Source organism: Miscanthus floridulus, chromosome 12 (genome assembly GCF_019320115.1).
Source record: "Miscanthus floridulus cultivar M001 chromosome 12, ASM1932011v1, whole genome shotgun sequence".
In the NCBI taxonomy this organism is placed as follows: domain Eukaryota; kingdom Viridiplantae; phylum Streptophyta; class Magnoliopsida; order Poales; family Poaceae; genus Miscanthus; species Miscanthus floridulus.
The window spans coordinates 9,732,374-9,745,630 of record NC_089591.1 but is presented as its reverse complement, the minus strand read 5'-3'; positions in this window follow the sequence as shown (position 1 = coordinate 9,745,630).

Genomic DNA, 13,257 nt, shown 5'->3' with positions numbered 1-13,257 from the left:
AACTTTGGTATTCATGACTAGGGCTAAATTGGTCACTAAATCATAGTTCATGTATAAGTCATCTTGTGAATGTAATGTGTTTGACCAAGTTTGAACCATATGATAGAGACCTTGCATGGATGTGGTCACTAAAGCAAAGTTGTAGTATTTGATAAGGGGAACAACTTTTATTTTTGGGTCATAGACTAGTTTAGCTCCTAACATGCTTGAATTAGGCTCACAAAAGTCATCAATTCACTGTTTTCAACACTTAGCAAATTTCGCTAAGTCATTTTCACTAACAGTTTGACTACCTCGATTTTGGGATGATATTACTCGAGATTGGTTATGAATTAGCACTGAGTCCTTTAATAAGAATTGTAGCTGGTACATTGAGCTACAACTTTGATTCAGCTTATGCGCGCTAATGCTCCACGGATTAGGAGATAGAGCTTCGTCAAATCTCACTATCAGGCTTGGGTACAGGCCCTGATCGACGCCGCGTCGCGCTCTGTCATGGCCGACCATGGACAGAGCATGGCCATCGTGTGGCCACCGTCGGTTGACGCCTAACCTCGATGCCGCGCACTAGCAGCCCTTATCTGCACTGCACCACACTCCAATTCCACTCACTCCCATCAGCTCTCTCACTCCCCAGTGCTAGCTTTGCCTCTCGCCGTGGAACCAAGCCATGCCGTCGAGCACAACATCACCTCCGCCGTCGCCTCACGTGTGCTCCACCACACCGCCATCGCCTCCATCTCACCCATAGCTGCGCCACGTCCACCTCCGCCGCCTCGATGTATTCGCTGCGTCGATAGAGCTTCGGTGAGGGCATATTCGCCATTTCCCCTCTAGACGGAAATCTTGGCTACCATGGATGCCTCCACGGCGAACTCGCCACCACTTGGCTCACACGCGCTTTTCTACCAGTTATTGGCATTAGGGCTTGGTTAGGATGGGTGTTAGCTCATGTTATGGTGTTACCGCCGTTAGTGGTGTCGCCGGTGCGGAACACATCTACCCATGCCATCGTGTTCTCACCTCCGCTCCACCGCGATGTGGCCAGAGCTCGTTGAAGCTTTTCATCAGGCTTATGTAGTTGAAATAGCGTCACTAGGTCATCGTGATGCTGTTGCGCGCCTTGCCTAGCTTCGCCATGGCTGGTGATGGCTGGCACACCGTAGAGCAACGCCGCCATGCCACCATGGCCAGCGACAAACATGCTCCGCCACACCTTCACTGCCACCACCTAGGTCATTCGACGCGCATTGCTCTGTAGAACACGTAGGTCCACTTGCCATCGCCGATGATGCTTGCCGTCGATGAACTCTGATGCACAAGCATTGAGCAGCGTCGCTACCCTATTTTGTTTCACTAACGCGTGGGGTCACTGACCAGCGGGTCCTAGCTAACAATGACTTTAGAGCTTTAGGATAGTTCATTTATTTCTTATTTTATGTGCAACTTTGAAAAATGAGAAGTGGAGCTGTAGAGATCCAAATATTGTGAACCAAATTTTGTAGTGTTCCTTAGGAAGAGTAGTATTTATGAAAAAATATAATATTAGCTTTTGTAGTAGAGTTTCTGGAAGATTTAAAATGAAACTTGAAATATGTTTTTAAATGTATGCAAATTTGTTTAAATTATATCTAGAGTTCCTATCCTCCAAAAATTATGAAATTTATATGGTGAGCTTTTCTTGATGAGTATAAGCACTGGTAAAAATTTGAGGGTCAGTGCATGAATAGATTTTTAATTATAGATTTTCCTTTTATAATTAGGTGATTCTTGTATGAATTTTTATAATTTATTTATGAATCTAATACTCCTGGAATTTGTTGGAGGTTGTCCTAGTACCATATGGATGCTCAGAAAAATATAAGATCTATTGCTTGACACTTTTCACTAGGGTTTCCTATTTATGCTATTTTAAGTCTTTATGCCTTGTCATTTTTGCATAGGATGTTTTACTTGATAAAATCGCATGAAACTTTTACAGTAGTCTATTGGTAGCACTAGTAAGCCACTGTAAATGTCTGATAATTTGTGATGTACATTTAGTATATGTTTATTATTTACCCTAATTAATTAATTAAATTAATAAAGGCATTTAAATAATTGGATTGTGATTAAGCATGATGTTTTCTATGGTTCTTATGATGGATAGTAACTGTTGATGTCAAAGGTAAGGCTTAGAAGTCATTGATTGTATACAAATAACAAATTATCGCTTTATCATTCAAATACAAGACTGCAAGTATAGTTTTGATTGTGTGGATGATTTCAAATGGATAATGGTCTTTGCTGTAAAACTTGTTAATAACAAAATTGTTGATAACTTACTAATCTACCTTGTGTTAAATTTTCACAGTCATAGGACTTAGGGTTTTTTAGTTCTAGCTGTTACAAGTTTGCTGTCCGAAAGGTTTACTTTCTGGACAGATTTGATTGAATGATTTGTTTGCCCTATATAACTCTTGAATCAAAGTAAGAGTATTCAAAGAAGGTAGTAGATAATTTTAAAAGCTTTCCAGAAAGTCCAAGATCACAACATTTGGATAAGTAGAACTTCAGTTATGAGTAAAATGAGTAGCTGCTGTTTTGTGGTGTGGTAAAGGAATTGTTGAAGTATTTGATTAAGTGATCAAGAAGAGATATGCACATACTCAGTAAAACGTGATGCACTTGTTATTTCTTTAACACCATGCTGTTAAGAATGCTTACACGATTCCATTCATCATGTATCATCATACTATACTTGTCAACATGTATGCATTCGCAATATCTTATGCCATATTCATGCATATAGGATCGACAGAGGAGATAACATTGCTGGAGTTCAATGAAGGAGAGGAAGAGGACCAGCAGGAGATTCCTCAAGCCGCAGCTCCCGAAGGTGAGGAGCAGACCCCGAAAGAGCTTCTGGAGTGCCCTGACCACAGCCCCACTTCCTTTGTAAAAGGCAAGCCCCAGAGCATTCTAAGTCTCCCAGTATTTTACAAAATATTACTCAAGTCCTTTATGATTGATGCATTAGGTAATAAGAGTTGTTTGAAACCACTTGATGCATATAAATTCCTTGTCCAAAAATATACCTTTAACCCTGTGTAGGTCCAGGATCGAATATATGCTTAGCCATGCTTAGACCAGTAGAAGTTAGGTGATTTCCTGTCACCTGTGAGATATAGGTGGATACCAAAGCACGGTTGGCTATATTTGCTATTGTGGAAAAGAACCATGGGGTAAAAGTAAATCAAAGTTGGACGGAGTCTACGTGTAGGTTGACTCATGTGATTCTGTCTGTACCGATTAAGGACCGTACCGTTGTTGGACCTTTTGACAAGATTGAACGCATACCTATCACTTAGCTGACCGGATAACTTGTTTCGACTGCGAAGCCAAGTAGCTCAACTCAGTCCGAGCCCCGCTCTATAAGAGTGCGCAGTCTAGATGGTAGTAAGGATGTGCGGGGAGCCAGACTGAGCACAAGAGCAGGCTGGGCCTAAATGTCTTGGCATTTGGTGTCCCTGATTGTACGGCGCTGGGCGAACCCACGAAATGTGTACTTGAGTTGTACCAAAGGAGACCTAATGCTACCATGGCTGGTAGACCCAGATTTGTGTTAGGAATAAATTCCCAGCTGGTTGAAATTGATTCGAATCGCCGTCTCTCTAGGATAGTGAGAAATTTGGTTAGTTTCGACCTCGTAGTAATTGTATTATGGAATATGATGGTTTGGATAAACATGGAATTACAATACCTGCTATGGTTACTATTGTATGCTCTTAAAATGATATACCACGTGTTTGGCATAGGATAGTTGCTAATTTAGAGATGGATAGTTATAAATAACTTGATAACGAAATTATAATTGTACAAGTAAGTTAACTGCCTTTTTATGCGAAATATGGTCAAGCTATCTCCACTATATAGCCTTGCATAATCCTTGGAGTCATTTTATTTCTGGTTTATGATGGGTAAGTCTAGCTGAGTATAATCACGTACTCAGGGTTTTATTTCCCATTGTTGCAGATGGCACTGTTTATCATGGTTATTGCAAGAGTTGCTTCTATCCCGCTGTGGATGAGGAGTAAGCATTGGGCAGGCTTCTTTATAAATCCTTCTACATGCTTTTGTGGACTGTGATCGTATGTTGGCACTATACTAAACTATGTTGGCAAATGCTACTTTCAAACTAAATTTGCTTCTGCTATTATCTATCAAACTTTGTTTGTAATAACTTTATTTCATACTCTGATCATGGAAATGTATCAGTGAACTTTATGTAATATGGGACATGTACGTTGAATCATGTATGATCTTGGTTGTTGTGAATCATTTATTGAGACCCATCGTGGTACTCGATGGACTACTGGGTTTATATGGGTTCAAGTATGACAGTGCGACCGTTTGCGGGCTGCCGTTGTACTTGTACTCTTTTAAATTGGTCAGTTCTACGATAGACACGATGGCTGGGCTCACCGGTTGTAACACCCCAAGTGTTTGGCTTCCACATTTGCACTTGCATTTCATGAACATGAGCATCATTCATTCATTCATAAGCTTATATCACATAAAACATGATTTCGAAACATTGCAACATGTTGTATATTTCATGTGTGTTGTTTCTTTTATGAGATGAATAGTGTGCAACACTTAAGTGCAACATATGCAACTCACTTTAGTGAAACAAAGCTAGTTAATACCGTGCAACAAGATCATGAAACATGTAAAACAGGACAATGAAACAGATGTAACATTTCATGTGTTTTTCATTGTTTCAGTACATACAATGCTTGATTCTTGTGTGACCAAGGTGTGGTGTGGCTAATAATCCTCTTGAACAACTTAGTGACACCTAGAATGTCATTTGGAACATTGTTCATATTGATCATGTTGCCTAAATATGATTTCAAATAGGGGTTTGACTTGTTCTGACCCCTAAACCCTTGTGTTTGACTGTTTAAAAAGTGTAGCTTAGAATGTTTGCATGTCTGAGCAAACTAAAGCAAAGTTGTAGCAAATTTTATAAGGAACAAACTTTGTTTAGAAGACAAGTCATGAAAATGTGCACAACATGTTCAAAAAGGACCCACAAGTCTGTTTTGAGATCTATTTTGTAACTGAAAATTTTCTAAGTCACAAAATAAGTTTCAGTTCCATGTACTGATGTTTAGCGCAGTGTATCTCCCAAACCAAGCCGAACCAGCTCAAGCTCCAATTGTAAAAGTTGTAGTTCACATGTAGATGTTCAACTTTGTCAATTATACCTTGAGCTATATTATCATGGATTAGGAGTTAATCACTATCAAACTTCACGTGTCAGTCGGTATCATGAACTCTGAAACGAAAAGTTCAGGCCGGTCATGGCCGACCGAGGCCAGAAGGTGGCCACCACATGCCTGGCTTGGCCTGACCATGCCGCACGCTGGCCAGCTTGAAGTGGAGGATGCCCTGCTGCCCTCCGCACGCGCTCTGCCTCCTCCTTTGCTTCCTTCGCTCACCACAGCAGTCGCAGCGGGCCTCCATCGTCGTCACCAGCTCCACCGTGCTCGCACCTGCTCGCTGTGGCCCTAGAGCCAGCGCAAGCTCATGCCTCGTCGCCCATTTGCCACATCCATAGCTTCTCCATGATTCCACCATCGCGTTGTGCCCAAGGTTGCTTGCTAGTCGCGCTCGCTAAGCTCCCATGCCGCGCGCAGCCTCGTTGGACTTTCGCCGCCGTAGCCCGTCACCATGGCTGGCCCATCTTCGACCACCACGGGTCCTTCTATAGGGTGCGCTAGAGTCACGTTGGGTTGGGGAACCTCGGAGTAGCCAGAGATTTCGCTATTTCGGTCGCCGTCGACGTCTTGCCGTCGAGCCGAACCATTGCACCGCCAATGCCGCCGCCACCGTCTTGGCCGCCATCAATAGGCCAAGCTAAGTAGGTCTATAGACATGGGAGGTCGATGTGAATGTGTTGGTACCCGTGCTGTCGCCGGGGATGCCGCCATCGGCGAGCTCTGCCAGTCACCGTCACGCTTGGCAGCGTGCTCTGCTTCGCTGTCGATGACAAGCGGACCCACTGACATGTGGACCACGCTTACCAGTGACTGTTAGAAAATAGGATAGCTCATTTATGCAGATTTTCATGCTGTTTTGTGAATTTTGTAACTCTAAATGTGTAGATCCAAATGGTGTGGTTCAAATTTTGGTAGACTCACAGTGAAGTTTAGTATTTAAGAAAAATATGACATGAGCACATGTTGTAGAAATTTTGGATGAATTAAATAGGAACTTGAAATGTGTTTTTGACTGCATGCAAACTTGTTTAAAACATATCTTGAGTTTCTGTGATCCAAAAATTATGAAATTTTGTGGGTAAGCTAGTCTTGCTTATTAGAAGCTCTGGTTAAAATTTGAGAGTCATTGCGTGTATGGTTTTTGAGTTATAGATTTTCTTTTTATCATTGATTGATACTTGTGTGAATTTTTGTAAATTATCTAGGAATCCTATGACCATGAAACTTTTTGGGTAGTATCCTAGTACCTTAAGGATGCTAGGAAAAATATGAAATCTGTTGCTTGACACTTTTCACTAAGGTTTCCTAATTATGCCATTTTAAGCCATTAGGCCTTATCATTTTGGTGTAGGCTGTTATACGTACTCAAATGGTGTGAAATTTTTATGGTAGTATACTTAGAGCATGTAGTATCTACTGTAATGTTTGTAGATTTGGTGTAGTTTTCATATATATTTACCATTTCCTCTAATTAATTAAATAAATTAAGAAAGGTATTAAAAGAAATGTTTTGGTGACGAACACCCAACTTTCTGGTGTTCTTGTGATATGTGTAATCAGAGAGTAGAGTTAGTTTTGTCCAATTATGTGTTTACATCATAAGTTAATAATTATTTGTTGCATTATGTCCCTCTGGACAGATCTGGGGACTTTAGAAAGTTCCCCCTGATATTTTGGTTTTCTGTGAATGTGATGAATACAAAAGTTGTAGATAATTTATGTATCTAGCTCCTGTCAAAATTTGATGGCATTTGGCCTAGTAGTTTAGGAACTACTGCTGTTTAAAGTTAGGTTCCAGTTTTGCCTACTCTCTGCCTTGTGAAGACAGAGTTCTGTTGATTAAAGAATTCAACCTGGTAAAGTTTGGAATCATGCTTAGAGGTCTATAAATGAATTGTAGAAAATTTCATAAGCTTTCCAAATTGTGTTGTTGCATGTCATTTGGATTTCTAAATCTCTAGTTATGGCCAGTTTACTGTACCGCTATATAGTCTCCACTTTTGCTAAAGTACAAATGCTTGAGTGTATGCTTGTTGCAATGTTCTCGTTGATTGTTTAGGGATTAGCCTAACTTGAGAATATGCTTCGGTGCAGGTGCTAGGTCATTAACTGAAGATGAGCAATTATACATTAGGTTGTATAAACTTGATAAGTAAAGTGATTTGAATAGGGCCTAAGTTGGAATATGCAGACTACAGCGAACATATGCATTCCCTGAGCATCCCTGACATTCATTCATGTGCATCCATGGTATTTATCTTGCGCATTCATGTAATAGGTGTGCCAGAGGGAGTGATATTTCTAGAGTTCGAGGGAGCCAACCAGGAGGAGGAGCCTGAGGTGCAGGAAGCCGACGAAGCAGCCGCCGCGGAGGAGTTGCCCGAGTGCCCTGACCACCAGCCTTCCTCTTTCCTGAATGGCAAGCCCCGGAGCATATTAAGCCTCCCATGTTTTTACATGTACATTGAGTATCTTTTATTCATTGATGATGCATTAAGTATAGGAATTGGTTGGAGCCAATTGCTGCATTATATATCCCTCCTTGTCCAGATATCGCACTAGAATCCTATTTAAGTTCAGGCACGGGTTAAATACTTAGCCATGCTTAGTGCGGTAGAAGTCAGGTGATTTCCTGTCACCTGCGAGCTATAGGATGAGGTGGATCATGGTTGGCTATATTTGCTATAGTGGAAAAGAACCATGTTAATAATGAATTAAGACCGGAGTCTTGTGTAGCTTTGGACATAGTGACTCCATCTGAGTCGTTTAAGGATCGATACACTGTACGTCCTTATGTCATGTTGAACGTAGCCTAACACTTAGCTGCCTGGATAAGTCGTTCCGACCGCGAAGCCTAGTAGCTCGACTCGGGCCAGGGACGCGAGCAGTGGCGTGCATTCTAGAGGTAGTAAGGATGTGCGGAGAGCCATTGGCATAAGTCCAAGGCGGGTTAGAGTCCCGAACAACCTTGGCAGAGTGGTTCCCTAAGAATGTTGATCTGTTCAGACTCACGACTCCTAAATCGTACTAAAGGTGACTCGTTGGTGACCCTGACAGGGGAAGCAGGGTTTGTGTTTAGGAATACCCCTCCAGCTAGATAGGAATCGATTCGAATCATCGTCTCTCCTAGATAGTGAGAACTTGACTGAGCAGCGGCAATGTAGATTCAATTAATTTAATGATATGGTTAAATGGATGATGATGATAAGATTGCCACAATGTATACCTAATATGGTTATTAATGTTTGCACCCTAATAAAATGATTGCTTAGTACAGGTGCTAATATAGATGACAGGTTAATGGCTAAAAGTCACTGCTAGTTTAGGTTAAGAGTTGATCTTATTACTTATGCTTTTTCGCAAAAAGAAAGTGTTAGCCAGATCCACTAAATTAAACTATGCATAATCCTTGGTGTCATTTGTTTTGGTTTCTGACGGGTAAGTCTAGTTGAGTACCTTCTCATACTCAGGGTTTATTCCCTCTTGTTGCAGATGACCTCCTATATCAGGGATTCTATAAGTATTGTCTCCACCCGACGAGTGACGAAGACTAGATCATGGGCATGATCTTTGTTTCTCGTATCTGAATGCTTTTGCGGGTTGTGATCACTGAACCAATATTTGTATTTGAACTCGGGTGTGTAAGTGAAACTATTTGCTTCCGCATGTTTTACAAGACTTGTTTTGTAATAACGATGACTCTATGATGATGTAATCTATTTACAAACATCTATGAAATGTTGTAACATACGATATGTTATGTTGAATTACTGTGATCTTGGTTGTATGCAAGTTGGTTTGAAATCCTTTGAGATTTTAGTTGACTACCGGGTTTATATGGGCTCAAGTTCGAGAATTTGATCGTTTCGGCGATTGATTTTGTACTTGTGCTCTTATAAATTGGTCAGTTCTGTGACAGCTGGCATCAGAGCTAGATTCAACATTAAACATGTCTTATGGCTATTTAAAACAAAAGCTTTTGTTGTTAAAACGGTTTTCCAACTTATAGTTATACATAAGTTTTCAAAAAAATCAAAATTTTTATGGTATACTGGTGATCACATCCCTTGTAGCCCACTTAAGGACTTCTAGGTGGCTTATGTATAATTACTAACTTAGGGAAAATTGATTGTTTCTATTTTGTCGTCCATGCGGCGTGATATTGCATGGGTGCCATTCGTTTGAATGGTAATGTATGGATCAATTGCCTCTACGCCAAGGTAAGCGTGAGTTGCGAGAGCATGACTGTCCAACCGTCGGTCTAGGAGAGAGCTAGTTGTGGTTACTGGAGTATTTACATGTTGCATACATGTATATATGAAGGTACTTAATTGTGGATACATTTGTCGGGTAGTTTGGATACTGAAGTATATATATCTGGGGATGTATATATGGAGAGTATCTTAGTACTACTTGTGTAATTAGCATTATATCTTGTTGGGTTGGGCTACAATGAAGTTTTCTGCAGGTACGCTAACAATGCACCGTGTAGATTGACTAGTTACCGCTAATTGAGAGAACGTATGTATGCCACCGTATATTCCGCTAAAGCTTAAATTTTCTTAGGTTTGTGAGGACGTACGGAATGAGCATGCATCATATTCACTCATGTCATTTATATTGCATTATTCCCTCCCTTATAATTGCTTATCCCAAGTATTAAGTGCAAACTCTCAGCAAAATAATCCTCTCACATGAATTGCATCCCTTTTTGATACAAATGGCCGCGCCCATGTTTCCTACTGGTAGCAGCACCTTTTTGGACCAATTCGGTACTCCCACTTTGCTCTGGAGGGTGCTCAGTTCAGTTGGGTACCCGGAGGCACCTAGCTATATGTGGAGGTAGGCGGTACCATTGGGAGATGTACCATGGTACGTCGTGACCTTTATAGTGCCGCAAAACCCCACAAGACCATTGTGGCATGGGTGGAGCATTGAGACTGATGGGCAAAGCCCATGGGAAGCCGCTTAGGTTGCTGCCCTTGATGTGCTGATGGATATAGCACAGAGCTTTGGGGATGAGTTTGTGGGTGGACCTGCTTCATCCATTCCCCGAGTGTCTCCTACTGAGGCTGAGTGGACTTAGGATGTTGGTCAGGCCTTGGTTTGAGGCCGTGGCAAACATGTGCAGAGCGACAACGCTGGAATGAGTGCTATGATGGCAGTCTTGAAGCTTTGTCGAGTCAGGCAAAACACCCTTTCAAGTGCGCTAGATGAAGCTGGCAAGGCAATGGAAGCCCAGCACAAGTTCAGGTTGCGTGCCTGCAAGTATCGCCGTAGGGCGGATGCATGTGGGAGAGCTCAGCAAGAAGTTGAGGAGATTCGTGGTATTGCAAATTATCATCTATAATAGTGGGGTCAAACCGCACACGAGAGAGACGAGCTTCATAACCAGCTAATGAACCTCACTGTTGAGAGAGATGAGGCTGCACAAGAGTTGGATCATGTGACCCATCACAGAGATGCAGCTTTAGAGTTAGCAGAAGAAAGACATTGGGGTTGGATTTTCGCAAACCAGAATGCCTTTCAAAGGGAGCAAGCACTCCAAGAACAGCTTGAAGAGCTTTAGGTTGAGCACCATCAATTGCACAACTGTCTGTTTCTTATTCCTCGCCCCATACCAAGGTATCCAAATGTGGGTGGACCTCAAGTGATTGAGGACGTGCAGATGGATGACAATGCAGCTGAGCCTACAGATGAAGAAGTAGAGGAAGACCCAGAAGAAGTCCAAGGTGTCTCTGATGTGGACAGCGATCACTTCAATGAGTAGTTTGTTAGCTAGTCTCACTAGTTAAGCTTTTGCAGTCATTGATGTAATGAACTTAAGTACAAAGACTGATGTTGGATGTACCTTTTTAAATTCGAACTCGGCATGTAATGTACTTTAATTCACTTGCTTCGAGATGCGTATCGTAATGGCCAAGTTTAAAATTTGTCATGTTGGAATGCACTGCGTATGGCGCTAGTAATCTACTTGATGATGTGGTGATTGGGGAACGAATTATTGCCTCTATTTATTGTATGAAGTTTTCATTCTCATCAGTAAATTTAGTTTGGCACAATTACATTATTCCTCTCCAATGTGCTAACATCATCAATAATTATTGGTTGCGCATTGTGTAGATGCCTTGTACTCGTTCCACCGGTGCAGGTGATGATGATGATCTTCCACCGCCACCACCACCCACACCAATGGAATTAATAGCAATGCTTGTGGAAGGACAACGCACTATGGCCGAGGCCCTCCGTACGATTGCGAATCAGGATGGCCGTGGCCCACGCCAAGGACCGGAACCAAATCAATACAGTGATTTCAAGGATTTCCTTGACATGAAACACCTGATCTTCAAGGAGGCTGAGGAGCCTCTACAAGCTGATGAGTGGTTGAATACTCTCGAGTAGAAGTTCCATCTGCTCCACTTGACTAAGGTGCTGAAGACTGAATACGCATCTCACCAACTACATGGGCCAGCTGGCATTTGGTGGAGTCATTATCAGTCCACTATGCCTACTAATGCTCAAATCACTTGGGATTAGTTCAAGTTTGCTTTCAGGGGAAATTACATTCCTCCTGGTCTCATGGCGATCAAACATACAGAGTTCATGAAGCTGACCTAGGGGAACAAGAGCTTGAATGAATACCTGCAGGCTTTCAACAACCTTGCAAGGTATGCTACCGAGTTTGTGGACACAGATGCCAAAAAGATTGCTAGCTTCAAGCATGGACTTAGCCCCACATTGATGAAGACCATGGGAAATTGCAAGTGTGTTCTTTTTAATGAATTTGTGAGTGATGCCTTATTGCAAGAGAACAACAATGCTGTGTATGCTGCTTCAAAAAGTCATAAATAGGCCTATGAGGTAGGTGCCTCACAATCCAAGGCTCCAGTCGCACCGAGGGCTCCATTCCGTCCTCCAGCGTCAGCCACTAAGTTCTGCCCATCGCTAAAGAAGAACCCCACCAAGACTGGGTTTCACAAGGCCTTTACTATTGCTCTTCCCAAGGGCACTACCAGTTAGGGTAGTTCCAAGGCCCCTCCAAGCAACATGATGTGCTGGAATTGCAACAAGACAGGCCACTGGGCAAGGGAGTGCCCTTAACCTAAGAAGAATAACTACCAAGGTGGCCGTCAGGGGCAGGTGAACCACACTAATATTACTGAGATTCCTTCAAGAGAGGTAGTGACTGCTGGTAAGTTTCTGATTGATCAACACCCCACAGTTGTACTATTTGATTCGGGTGCTTCGCATTCCTTTATTAGTCCAGCATTTGCATCCAAGTTCATACAGAAAACATATACTGTTGAGGGTGAGGGTTATTGTATTAGGGCTGCCAATGGTATTATCCCAACCAAGCTGGTAGTTGGGGACATACAATTTGAGATAGAGGGGCGAAGTTATCAGGTTGATCTAGTAGTTTTACCGGGGCTAGGTATCGATGTGATATTGGGAATGTACTAGCTGAGCCATCATGGAGTGCTTATTGATACATCGACTAGGGTAGTCATGCTCAGAGATCCTGGTAATCAAGAGGGTTTTCTAGTACAGTTGCCCTGAGACATCAATCTTTCTTGCACGACCAATGCGGTGCAAGCAAAGTCTCTGGCAGATATCCCTGTCGTGTGTGACTTTCCTAATGTTTTTTCCGATGATTTGCCTAGATTGCCCCCGGATCGAGAAGTGGAGTTCAAGATAGAGTTGCTTCCTGGTACAGCGCCCATCTCTAGAAGGCCATATAGAATGCCTCCCAATGAACTAGCCAAACTTAAGACCCAGTTGAATGAACTTCTAAAGAAAGGCCTTATCTATCCTAGTTCATCTTCGTGGGGGTGCCTAGCTATCTTTGTGAAGAAGAAGGATCAATCCCTACGCATGTGTGTAGATTATAGACCCTTGAATGCAGTTACAATCAAGAATAAGTACCCTCTGCCACGCATAGATATCTTATTTGATCAGTTGTCTAAAGCCAAAGTCTTTTCCAAGATTGATT